Consider the following 13,138-nt stretch of genomic DNA (forward strand, 5'->3'; position numbering starts at 1 on the left):
ACCCCACCCCCAGCAGCTGCAACTCTCCAGCCACCCACCTCTGAAGGCAGAGCAGAGAGAGCAGCGGCTGCTGACTGGGCACCCAGCTTCAGCAGGAGCAGCAGAGAAGTAAGCCCAGGCTGGGGGCTGGAATGCCCAAGAGCAGCCCCCAGCCCATGTCCCTGCCCTCTGGGGCACACCACCCAGGGCAGCTGGAGGAGCCAGAACTCTCCATAGTAGCCCGGACTGACCTGCTTCAGCCTGGGCTCCTGGCCCCTCACCTCCCACAGTCGCTGCTCTCCGAGGGCTCTGCCGGCCCTGGAGCTGGATACCCCCTGCCCGGGCAGCTCTTACCAGCTTCAGCTTCTGGCTTCTGACCTGGCCAGGGGGCAGAGTTTCAGGGGGAGAGGAGGAGCAGGGGACAAAACAGGATCTTATGTGTCTCCGGGATGCTAGCAATTAGGTAACCGCACTGACATGCTGAGGACAGGATGTCATGATGTTATTTTCAGAACTCACATGTGAAAAACAAAGTTATTTGAACAAGAATAAGGCCAGCCAGCCTGGAAGAAAGTCTGTCTCATTTTGTTTCTTGGGGTCAGGGAGGATGAGGTAAGATGAGCTGGGCTGGGATGCAAGGTGGGACAGGAGATGAGAGAGAGAGAGGGAAAAAGAATGGAGTTTTCAAAGTCTCTTTTTAAGAAACCCAAAAAGGGGGAATTGGGCACCATACTCCATCCCCATCATTGTCAACCAATTGTCATAATATGCATCACACTAATTTTGATCAATTAACTTCTGGTTTTACATCTTCTGTTTTTACCGAGCATGATTTCAATAGTCTATGAATCAAAGCAGGTCTTTTTCTTTTGGACAAATCCAGCTTTTATTGGTCTGGATATCTTGCACTTGGTATAATGTTCATTGTGGTAAGCAACTTGTTTTTTACAGTTACTATAACTTTCACATACTTTTTACAGTTCATCTTAAGGATTTTAGATCCAATAATCACAACAGGTCCTATTACGTTATTAATATAATCTAGGGGGTTGATGTGCTTCTGTTCAGTGTGGGACCCACACCATTCTTTTATTGTACGTCACCCTTCCCTAACGCCATGTAGGATTCAAAATGGACACTGCAAATGAGGGAAAAAGTTAAACAAGCATAAATAACATCAAATTTATAATAGTGACTCACTGATTGTTATAAGTATGGATTGGGTCTCCACAATTAACAGCCTCACATACCCCTCCCATCTAATACATCTAATAAAAATCAACCATGCTTATACCATCCTGGACCACTTGTAAAGTGAGTCCCAGAGAAACCTGGCTGTTCAGAGTACAAATCAAACCGGACTGTGTATTTGGGCCATAGCTAGTTTAAATATGAGTCCAAATTACAGTGAGGATGGCTATTCGTGTTATGAGTCCTCCTGGCTGGCAGTCATTTGGGTCTGTGGATGGAGGCAGGGTGCTTGTAAGGAGGCTGTACTGCATCTCCATGCCATATGAGCATCTTGCTGATTTTTCCATGAATTTTCACTCCTTGCTGGCTGGTGATGAAAGAGAACCTAACAGAATAGTTACTCCAGTTATGTTCCAAAGCAAAGCATACTTATAGGGCTACCTTTGTAACTCACAAGCCCCCTCCATTCTGTGATGTGCTAGTCAGTCGCTAGACTCCGAAATATCTCCTTAGCCTAGTCCAGAGGTGAAAGTAAGCCGGTACACCCCGGTACGGTGTACTGGTAAGAGCTGGTGTGTCGTACCAGGACCGGCTTTCCGAGAGGGCAATTTAAAGCCCTGGGGTAGCGACGGTGGGGATTTAAAGGGCCCCGGAGCTCCAGCCGCTGCTACCCCGCCACCCCCCCGGGGCCCTTTAAATCCCGGCCTGAGCCCTGCTGCCCGAGCCCTGGGGTTTTTACCGAGTAAAAACGTAATTTTTTCATCATGATCAGACAATATGCTCCTTCATTTTCCTTTCAAGGCCCTTCCACCTCTGCAAGGGAAACACACGGCAGCAAAGCCTGGGAGAGCCGACCTACTGACTGTAGATAAGGAGAAAGAGAATCTGAGATGAGTTGATGGAAGATTCTAGATAAAACAAATCCGCAGATAGAATTCCAGAAGGACCAGATTGAGTATTAGATGGTAAATATGCAAGAAGGGTGGAAAGAGAGAGAGAGAAAGAGAGAGAGGCTGCACAGCACAAGGAGAGATTGGCAGAGATTCATGGAATGTGACCGCAGATTGAGGGAGGAAGACAGAGCACAGAGCTGTTCAAGCAATTACTTGTGCTCATGACTACCAGACTCCAGACTCCGCTGCCACCTTCAGCTCCTGCTGCAGCCCCACACCTGAGTCCTCTCCCCGCTATTGTGTCCTGCAGACTATGCAGCCTTTGTACAACTCAGGGATTTGCTGGACCATGTCATAGGCAATGAACAGCAGCACATGGAATAGACAAGCGTACCATGTGCATTCATCCCCTCCACTGTAGTCACGGCCCACACTTGTAAAGTGCACCCAAAAGGCCAAGGAGAACAGGGGGACAGGGGTCACCCAGAACCCCCTGTCAGTCATGTCAGGTCTGCATGACAATGTGATCCCGCCATGTAATTTGGCAAAATGTACCTTTCACTGTTTTGGCACTGAGTTTGGTGATTGTGCTGTATGTTTTGATGGCAGTTGGTCTGTCTTTCTAGTTCTTAAATGGAAATACATGTGTAAAATAAAGCGTTGAATTTGCACCAAGGCTACGATAGCAAGTTTTATGCAATGCTAAAATTTAGGAAAGTTTGTGCCATTTTTATCACATGCCAATTCTCAATAAACTTCATAATAAAAATTACAAACTGTCATTGCAGTAATCCATAAGCTTGTGAATTGCAATACATGACCAATATTTATAATATCATGACATCTCCATACATTTCAGGGAAGTGTTTACAAAATTCATAATGCCAATACATTTAAAAAATTCCTACAGCTCCCCTGTACACAGCACAACTTCGAATACCATTTCATATCCCCTCATGCATGGGACTGTGCAAACCCATTAGGCGGGTGCACAAAGCAGCCCTGATTTCCATTGGGAATGTAGATCCAGCACTAGTCATGAAAGGAGCACTGTCTGCCTGCGTGTACTGGTTCAGAAATCTGTCTTGGGTTCACTCCCGGCAAAAAGGTTCCCCCTTCTCGCAGACATTCTCCAGAACATAGCAGGCCACAATAATGTGGACTGCACTGACAACATCCATACAGTCTTGTAGGCAATGCCAACAGGATTTCAATCTGCCAAATGCACATTCCACCACCATCCTACAGCTACTGAATGTGCAGTTGAACCTTCTTTTGCCAGGTGCTCTGAAATCAGAATATGGTTTCATAAGCCATGGCAACATGGGGTAAGCAGGGTTCCCTAGAACAACAGCAGGAACAGTATATATATATAATATTTATAACAATGTAATTCAGTGACATAATGTCCCAGCCTCTCCATGAAGATGAAGTCTCAATCTGCAGAACACCCTGACATAATACACGCTGCCAGTGCATGCCATATTAGTGTCCATGAATGTGCCCCGGGGTCAACTAGGGCCTGTATAATGGTGGACTAATCCCCTTTCCAGTTTATGGACTCATGTGCTCCTTACAGAGAGCAAGCTATAGGCACATGAGTTGCATCAATGGCCCCAGCAAAGTTTGGAAAGCTGATCTTTTGAAGCCAGCAATTATTTCAGGAACATTTGTAATGCCCCCCATCTTTGGGTACATTACAGTCCTAATTGCATCATAAACCTGCCATTACAACCCCCAAAGTTGATTTGTCAACTCCAAACCATGGACCTGTAGCAGTCTAGGATAGCCAGCTTCTAGATGGTTATTGTGACCCACTTCTAATGATACATGAGATGTTGGGGCACTGGAGGGTTGGGACAAGCTGATCACAAACCTCTAAGAATGTCTGCTTTTTCATGCAGAAGTTCTGAACCCATTGTCGGTCATGCCAGGTCCATATGACAATGTGATCCCTTCACTGTATGCTTGTGCCCCTGCTCCAGAAATGCTGGTCTACATAAGGGGAATCTGTGGCTAAGGTAACAGGTATGAGTGGCATCAGCTGGGTTGTGCTGACATGTCAGAATCCTCCTCTGAGAGATGCCTTTGGCAGGTCAAAAACTGCTGCTGAAATGTTCAGCAGCCTCTTGCAGATACTCTGCATGTTTCCTGAAATAAGACGCTGAAGTGGAGAAGTTCTTCCAGCAGGTTGGGATCCATGTTGATGGCTCTAGCTGCTGGCAGTGTGAGGACACAAAATGGCTCAGTTGGATGTACTGCAGACTAAAACCCCACAACACCTCTGGTCAACTCACACAGGGCAGAGAGACAAGTTCTTCCACAGTGCACTATGAACCAAGCCCTAGAATGGCAACACCGGGCAAGGGCACTGGGAACACTGGGATATGATGGTATATGCCCAGAGAGGCTGAAGTTCTAGCTCAGGTCTGTGTAGTGCAGTTGTAAGGCCCAGGTTTCCAATGGGGTGTGGATGCTGAAGTAGAGGCTTGGAAACAACAGGTCTGCACAGGTGCATGTCCCGCAGATCCAGGCTTACTATGCTGGGTGGGCATATCCTCTGTCTCTGTGTAGACAAGCCACAAGTTAAATTCTTGGTCCTTATCTTGAAGGTGCTCAGTGGTCTGAGCCTCTCTAAAAGATCAACTAAAGCTCTCTGATGAAGACCACGGTTGACAACTCCACACCTCAGGCACAATGGAACTGTCTACTGTAAAGACAGGCAGATCCCTTTCTTGCCAGCCAGTCATAGACTGTGGAACAAAGTACCACAGAAATTTAGGACCATCACAGACTTCACCACCTTCCACTCCAGATGCAAGGCACTTCTTCAACTTCACCTTCTCTAACACAAACCCGTGGCCTCATGTACATTAAAAAACAAACAAACCAAACAAAACCAACCCCCAAATAAAACCCTACCAAAACAAAACACTAAATTACAGACAAAACACATGACAGATGTTAATGTTTTTTACCAAATTTATTTCTAAAGTGCCTTCAAGTCTCTGCTGTTGCACTGAGAATGTTGAGCAATATCAATAAAACCAAGATACAATACAATAAAAAGCACAAACACTAAACTAGACCAAAACATGTCTTGATTTAGAACATAGCTTTATCAACGCCCTTCCTCTTTGCGCTCTGAGGGAGTTTACTACCCCTTTAAGGCTCAGCCAGGAGGTCATAACCAGAACAGTCTGGGGAGAATCAAAGAATCTCCCTACTCTGCCCTAAGGCTGAACTATTCAAACAGGAACAAGCCTCTGAGTACAAGAGAGGAGACTGAAGCCAGAGGAGGGTGGTGATCTCTCTCCAGCAGTATGAGGCTAGCCTGATCATCCACAGAGACTTTGAGTTTGGGAGCTCTGAACCCAGGTCCTGAGGAAAAGGGCCTTAGAACTGTTATTCCACATGCTCCTTCCCCAGGGCTCCATTAAAGGAGATATACTTCTATTGATTAGCTTACTGTGCTTCTCATTGCTCTGATCTGTGCAAATGGATTTTTCACACCCAGTTGAGGGAAAGCAAGGTGGGGCTCCCCTGCAGTGCTACAGCTGGCCACAAAAAGGTGCATAGGGTGGCCCACACCTTTCTAGCCCCAGTTTTGTGCTCCTTTAATCCATCTTTAGATTCATGTGCGGCTATTCTAGCTTTTTTAAGGACTATATATGCTGCACACACTTGTTCTTTAACCCCAGTGCTCCAGTTGCTTCCATGCCTCATGGGGTAGATCCCATGACCACTCGATTATTTTGTGTTAATGCCCCAACAGGAACTCTTGTAGCTGCTAGACAAGGTACTAACTTGTCCCTATGATATTTCATTGACTCTTTGGCTCTAATCCTTTGGCTTTGAGCACTTCCTGTACTAGCTGCATTTTACTTAAGCTGGGCTCTAGCACCCATTACCTTTGTTTCGCTCCCTACAAAGTGGTTTACTATGCAGCAAATTAGCATTTCTTCCTGTTGAGTCCCATTCCCTGTGCTGGTGTCATGTTAATGGAAGGTATTGTCTCAGATCACCACATCAGCAGTGGAAATTTGGACCCCTCTAAATTTATTTGCAGTTGCTTGGTGGAATTTGCTGGAGATGAACACATCCCAAACAAACAGTGCCAAAGATGTGTCAAATGTATACATTTGAGCACTTTCATTAGCTAGCTCTAACTTCCATGTGATACATCAACTCTGCTGCCATCTCACATTTTCTCCCCCTCCCCCCTCATCTGGTAGTGATCTGGTATTATATTTTTATAATGGATGGATCTCTGGGGGTCCATACATATTCTGAATATCCCATCACTTCCCTCCACTGAATCCACTTAGTCTATGAGCTTCTTACTGGGTTTACACATTGTATAACCAGCCTGTTTAATTCTTTCTGTAATTACTGTCAAGGCCACCAGTATTCACTTTACAGACAGCATGTTGTTAAACGTCATGGTTTATGCAGTATTACCTGCCCCAAAGGACAACATTAAAATACCATCAGAAGTGCGAAGAAATTGCTGTCTCTGTGGTTTAATTTGATTGCAAAGCAGACAGCTCTTGTATGCTCTCTGTCTGGCACTGTTTTGTTGTTGTTTTTTGTTTGTTTGTTTGTTTTAAATAAAAAAGTGGACCTGGTTTCTTAGCAAAGACTCCTTCTCCAAGTGACAGTGTTACAAAGAGTTAATGTTCATCCCTTTTTAAGCAATGTAATCTTTGCATCTCAATCAGCTGCCTGTTATAGGCAGTACACTAACCCTACATTTTTCAGTAAGGTGCCTGAGTTCTATAGCAAACCTGTACTGAATTATGTAGTGATTCTGCAGCTCTGTTGACTGATTGCAAATTAATCTTCCCAGGATTTTCAGTTTTACTGAAATAATTCTAAGATGTACCATTCAGTGAACACGTAACAATAGTAATACTATACATTCTAGAATTTATAGTACACTTAATGCTATGCACCTCACTGCCTTCTGCTGCTCAGATCCCCCATGATCCCTGAATGTACTAAGCCACCTTACTTTCCACCTCATCCTAGTAACCCTGCATGCTTGGCAGCTTTTCCTTCAACCCTGATTCTCCACATGCGCCCTGTATGTGTCAGTTCCTTCTCCCTTTGTCTCCAGCTGCTCCAATTTGTTGCATCCACCTCCAAGTGCAGGACAAACCCATTCTGGTGGTCCTGACAGTAATCACACTCTTCCTTAGTTAAGGTGCTAGGGCAGCTGGAGGTTGTACAGTGAAAACATTTAATTCCCTCTTATAGGGGAATTGAAGTTTAGCACACACAAGATAAGCTGGAGGCAGAAAACAAAAGATGACACCCAACAGTAGGACAAGCGGTCAGAAAAATTGGAGTTTCTATACCAGGAAATTACTGGTGGCTGGACGCATAGAACTCAAATGGCTAGGATTGTAGATTTCATTATTTCTTTGTGAAGTCTGGCATAGTTTTATTCCTCCTGATTCCCCCAATGTGTTCACTTTTGCTTCTCTATCCAGCTGTACTATGACTCTTGTGCCAATTACAGCATGGTTGCTATAGCATGTCCTTACTAGAGTGCCATCTTGCAGCACTGTGAGGTGCAGCAGCCGCTCACTCTCAGTTTCCCCCAAGTACCCTTCTGCTGCTCTGCCCAGCCTCCACTTCTGGATGGCAGAGACTTAACCCTCCCGCTAGGTCACTTACAGTTCTACCCCTGCTGGGGCCTCAAAGTCCACATCAAGTAGGAAACAACAAACACTCCCATTCCTCCAGGAGATCTGCTAGGTGCCAGTCTTTCCCCAGTTCCTGGCCATAGACAGACTTCTCTCCCACAGTGAAAGTGCCATATCTACTCTGTCTGCCTGCTCCCTTTCAACTGAGCCCAACTCTTCCATTTAAACCCCTCCCTGGAAGGCTGTCTCCTGCTCCAGGTGTCTCATTTTGGGAGGCCTGTGGGTCCCTTTATAGTGGTATAGTCCTTTTGTTTCTAATTTGTCTATTTTGTGTGGCTTCTCTTATATTGCAGCATGTTGGTGTGCTTCTTTATCTACTTCACAGATAATATCACCTATGTGTTATCAGCATTGTCTATAAAATGTACCTCAGACGTGTCTCCTAAAAGACACATCTTCCCTACATCTGTATAACACCCCTATCTCTGTCCACATGGTGGGGAGAGCAGAAAACCCAAAGAAATAGCTAAAGGAGACTCACATCAAACAGAAAGGCCACTACACTTTCCCTTCTGGAAAAATTTGACCATTACATTGTGTGGGAAAAGGAGGATTAGCCAGGAATAGGAAGGGAGGAGCTGACAGCCAGTCAGCATGCCACCCCTCAGACAGGCTAATGGCTATGTAAAACCAGAAATTAATCAGACTTGCTGGAAGCAGCAATAATTGCTCTTCCACATTTTCTGACTTCCACTAGAGGAATTACAAAATACAATCTATGGCCTAGAAGACAATGGCAGCATGCTAATAGCTATCTGTGCTGTCATTTTGAGGGATGGGAAGCCTGGAAGATGCACAAGGAGACAAACTCCATGGGGGGAATCCTGGCCCCCTCAGAAATCAAAGGGAGTTTTGCCATTGATTTCAGTGAGGTTAGGATTTCATCCCATGTGTCTGGCCTGGATTCATGGGAAACCCTGGATTTAATTGCATGAATCCCTGGCCTCTATTCATGTTCATGGCCCTGCACCCTGGCTGTTCTGCATCCCCACTGGTTCCACAGGAAAGTGGGGAGGAGAATACAGCCCAGCAGCTGCACTTCAAAAGCCACATCATTTTTGGATTATTTTGTTCTCCTCCATGCAGTTTTATGCCAGAGCGGAACATATGGTCCAAAGTTATTTTTTTTCCTTTGCAGTTAGCATATACTTTTCCATAGTTAAGTATTGTTTCATGACATAGCAGTTGCAATCTTTTCCCTGTCCATTCTTTTCCACCTTTCTCGCTGCTGAACGTGCAACCTGAACTCTACTTTTCTGCTCCTATGGCAGCGTCCCTACAATTGGCTTTTCAAGCATTGGCTAGACTCTCGCAGCACCTTTGTAAAATATTATGATGCGATTTGTCTATTACTTCTCGAAGGGATTTTAATTATATTTTTAAGTTTTAATTTTCACGGTGTAAGTACTGAAAGTACTCCCAAACCTTATTGCTGTGTGTGATGGGGTGACCACTCCACACTCATCCTGCAGGGTTGAATGCAGGCCAGATGGTCCAATTAACCCAGTAGGCAGCTGATTAAGGATGCTCAGTGGGTCAGGAATAGGTGGGGCCTATAAAGCCCAGGAGCTGAAAGGTGAAGGGGCTGCTTGGAAAAGGTAGACACTCCCAGGAGAAAGGGAGGAGTGGGTGGGTACTGCACTGCAGGCTCTCCCTGGGAGGAGGCTTTGGGAAGTGGTAGGTTCCAAGGGGAACCTGTAGTAGGAAGCAGGCCAGGACAGAGCAGTGAGCCCAGAGAGAGAAGGCCCAGACTGTTGAGCTGAGGGTCCCTGGGCTGGAATCCAGAGAAGAGCGTGGCACCCTGGGTTCCCCTACTAGCCATTGGGTGAGTGGCACAGAGGCACTGTGCAGGAAGACCGCCAAGGACTATTGAGGAGCTAAACCTCCCCTGGAAGGGAGGAACACGGGTAGTGACATGGCCAGAGGGCTGAGCCATTAAGAGGATGCTGCAGTTCCTGAGGCTGCAAGAGGGGTGGCACACAGACAGCAGAGACAGAGAGGTGTGCCCCATGACACTGTGCAAGTCAGTGACCCTTTGATTTGTTATCAAAGAAGCTTGCATGATCCCATCATTACAATATTGAGCTTTTAATCTTAAGTGTGTGATTACAATCATCAAACACCTTTGAGCTGCTACATTCAGCAGCAAATTACCCAACATGCTTCATTTTTTTCCAGTGAGCAATATGTATCAAATTTGCTCACTATGATGGTGAAATTAGGTCACAATCATCTCCCCAGTTAATTTAAATGCAGAGTATATTTCAATTGCCTGAACCTTTGCAATGTTACAGCCTGTTGATACTGGTTAAATGTTAACAAATGCACAGTAATGAACATTGGAGGGAAAAAGTTAAATTACATGTGCAACTTACAGGGTTCTAAGTTAGCTATATCAATTCAAACAAGAGACCTTGACATCTCTATAGATAGCTCAATGAAAACCTCTGCTCAATATGCAGCTGCAATCAAAAAAGCAAACAAAATATTAGATTGAACAGGAATGGGATGGAGAATAATACTGAAAATATTACAATATCATGATACAAACTGACAGAGTGGCTTCATCCAGAATACTGTGTGTAGTACTGGTTACCTCCATCTCAATAATGATATCACAGAACTAGAGAGTGTCCAGAAAAGGACAACAAGAATGATTAAGGGCTTTGAAAAACTCTCATATGAAGAAAGATTGAAAAGATTGGAACTGTTTGCCTTAGAAGGGAGACAAATAAGAGGGGACATGATAAACATACATAAAATGAATGGATCAGAGACAAGAACAAGAAATATTCAATGAAAATATAGCTGGGAAATTAAAAATGGAAACACCCTCTTTTCCACACACTGTACAATTGAACGGTGGAGCTCATTGCCAAAAGAAGTCACTGAGACCAAGAACTTAAGATTCAAAAAGAGACTGGACTCATATGGATTTCAAGAATATCCAGCATTATAATTAATAAAAATGTTTGGAAGAGATATTACACATGCTTCCAGATTTAAGCCTAACTCCAAATCTCTAAATGCTAGAAATCAGAACAAGACCTAATATCGGGGCTGGGGGCAGATAAACCCACATCTCCCCACTCTGGGGTTCTTACATCTTCCTCTGAATTTCTAATTCTGGCCACTGTGAGAGACAGGACACTTGACTGAATGGACCATGATTCTGAACCAGTATTGCAATTCTTATGTTCCTGTCTAATGTTGTGACACTCTGTACCTCAGCGTGGCACCCTGGAACCCCCATATTCACCACTGTCATATAATTAGGATATGTTTTGTACAAAACGTATGCCTTGAGGCAAAAAGTCTTCATCTGTTGAACATTACTGTCCTCTTTGATTGTATGTGCTACAATTGTATGTGAAGCTATGAAATTTTGCTATGGGTGTGTTACTGAAATATATTGTGAAGTTGGGAACACCCACAACCAGCCTTTCAGGTACAACAATGGAGTTGCCAGACAGTGGTTAATGGCTCATCAACACCCATCAAGGAAAGAATCCGCTATCCCAGGAACTGTATACAATGGAGACTTCTCAGAGAGAACACGTAGACAATGAAGACTGCTTGACCAATGGGGACAGACTGTCACATTACAAATATAGATCTTTCCATCAAGCTGGAAGAAACTATAAAAGAGAGGAAGTGACATCATCACTTGACCTCACTCTCCCCACAGTTCAACACCTGAAAACACGTCTGGAGGATAAAGACTTTGAACTGCGGGAGGGTGGACTTAGGCTGGAAAGCAGTTCCAGCCTGTGTATTGAAGATCTGTCACCTGTTTGTACCATCTGTCAGGGTGAGACATTTCTTCATTCAAATCCTGTTTAGTTTGTAGAACTCAGACCGTGAATTTATTTTTGTTTCTTAAGTAACCAACTCTGATTTCCATGCCTGCTACTTATAATCACTTAAAATCTATCTTTCCATAGTTAATATATCTGTTTTATATTTTACCTAAAACAGTGTGTTTTGGTTGAAGTGCTTGGGAAATCTCAGCTCAGTTTATAAAGGATAGTGTGTGTCCTCCCCAGATCGAGGGAGGGGGCGAACTAGGTAATAAACTTATACTGGGCAGGCTTCTGACCAGTGCAAGAAGGTACAATTCTCGGGTGTAGGGCTGGAGCTGGGGGGGAATTGTCTGGAGCCTCCCTATTGATGGGGTGACTACCCCACACTCCCATATGGGCCAATTAACTCTCATGAGTGGCTGAGAGATCATTCATGTAACTCAGCTGGGTGAGTCCCTGCGGCCTGTGGATGTCTGTAGGTGCAGTACCTGCCAGGGGGTTGTGTCTTGACACAGCATCACAGTGTGAGAGGGATACTCCAGCTTGGTGGGCCGGAGGGCTCAGTGGTCCCACAGTCCAGGTTGCATGTGCAGTCAGCTGTTAAACACTGCAGTAGCAAAATGAGCCCAGAGGAAATGACATTGTTTCACATATTAACTACAAAACAGCCTGCAGCACTATGGAATCTTCATAAATTCAAACTTCAAATAAAGGCAAATTCTCTCACAAGAATTGTTTTATCCTTGCCCCTATATTTTCAAGTATGATTAATTAGATTTATGACTCCTCCAGGAACTGTGTAGTTAAATCCCTGCATTCTACTTTGAAAATGTATGGATAAATTTGCTAGTCTGATTGTAAATATAAGTAAACCTAGATGTAGTAAATTACATTCAAGGTAGTACTATATAAAGTTAATTTTAGCTTTTTAAAGAATAGAATTATAGTTTCCGCTTGTTTTATTGGGATTTACTTTTCATACAGTCTGATGAACTGAAGATTTGAAAATCAAGTTCTGAGAAAGTTGAAACAAACAAGTTTTCTAAATTTGTGTAAAAATAGCCTATTGCACTGAAGATTACTACAGATTAAGGTCCATGTACGGTGGTTTTTATTTTGTTTACATTTAATCCTTTAATCCTTTAGAAAAGCATGACACTAACAGTACTGAAAATAGAAGTTCTCTGTATAATGGGCAGGGCCCTGTATATTACACAATTATGCAGCTGAGGAATTTGCAGTGCATTCACTCCCTGCCACAGAACTGTGCTCCAGAATCTAAGATTTCTCAATATTTTAAAATTAGGTTGATAACCTTTAGGATTGTAAAGAACACCTACGCTAAATGTGAAATGAGTCTAAACCATAATATTCCTATAAGAGATGTGAACTGTGCTATTCATCTTGATGGGTTGTTAAATCTGAAACCTAAATATGGTGCTGTTACCCCACTTCTGTCCAGGGTGAGGTTAGGGATGCCAGGGGGCAAGGTGCACTTTGACCAAGGGGAGTTCCAGGTTTGATGACTGGGCTCAGAACTGGAGAAATCGGGCATAAGGAG

The sequence above is a fragment of the Eretmochelys imbricata genome, chromosome 1 (assembly GCF_965152235.1).
Source record: "Eretmochelys imbricata isolate rEreImb1 chromosome 1, rEreImb1.hap1, whole genome shotgun sequence".
NCBI lineage: Eukaryota > Metazoa > Chordata > Testudines > Cheloniidae > Eretmochelys > Eretmochelys imbricata.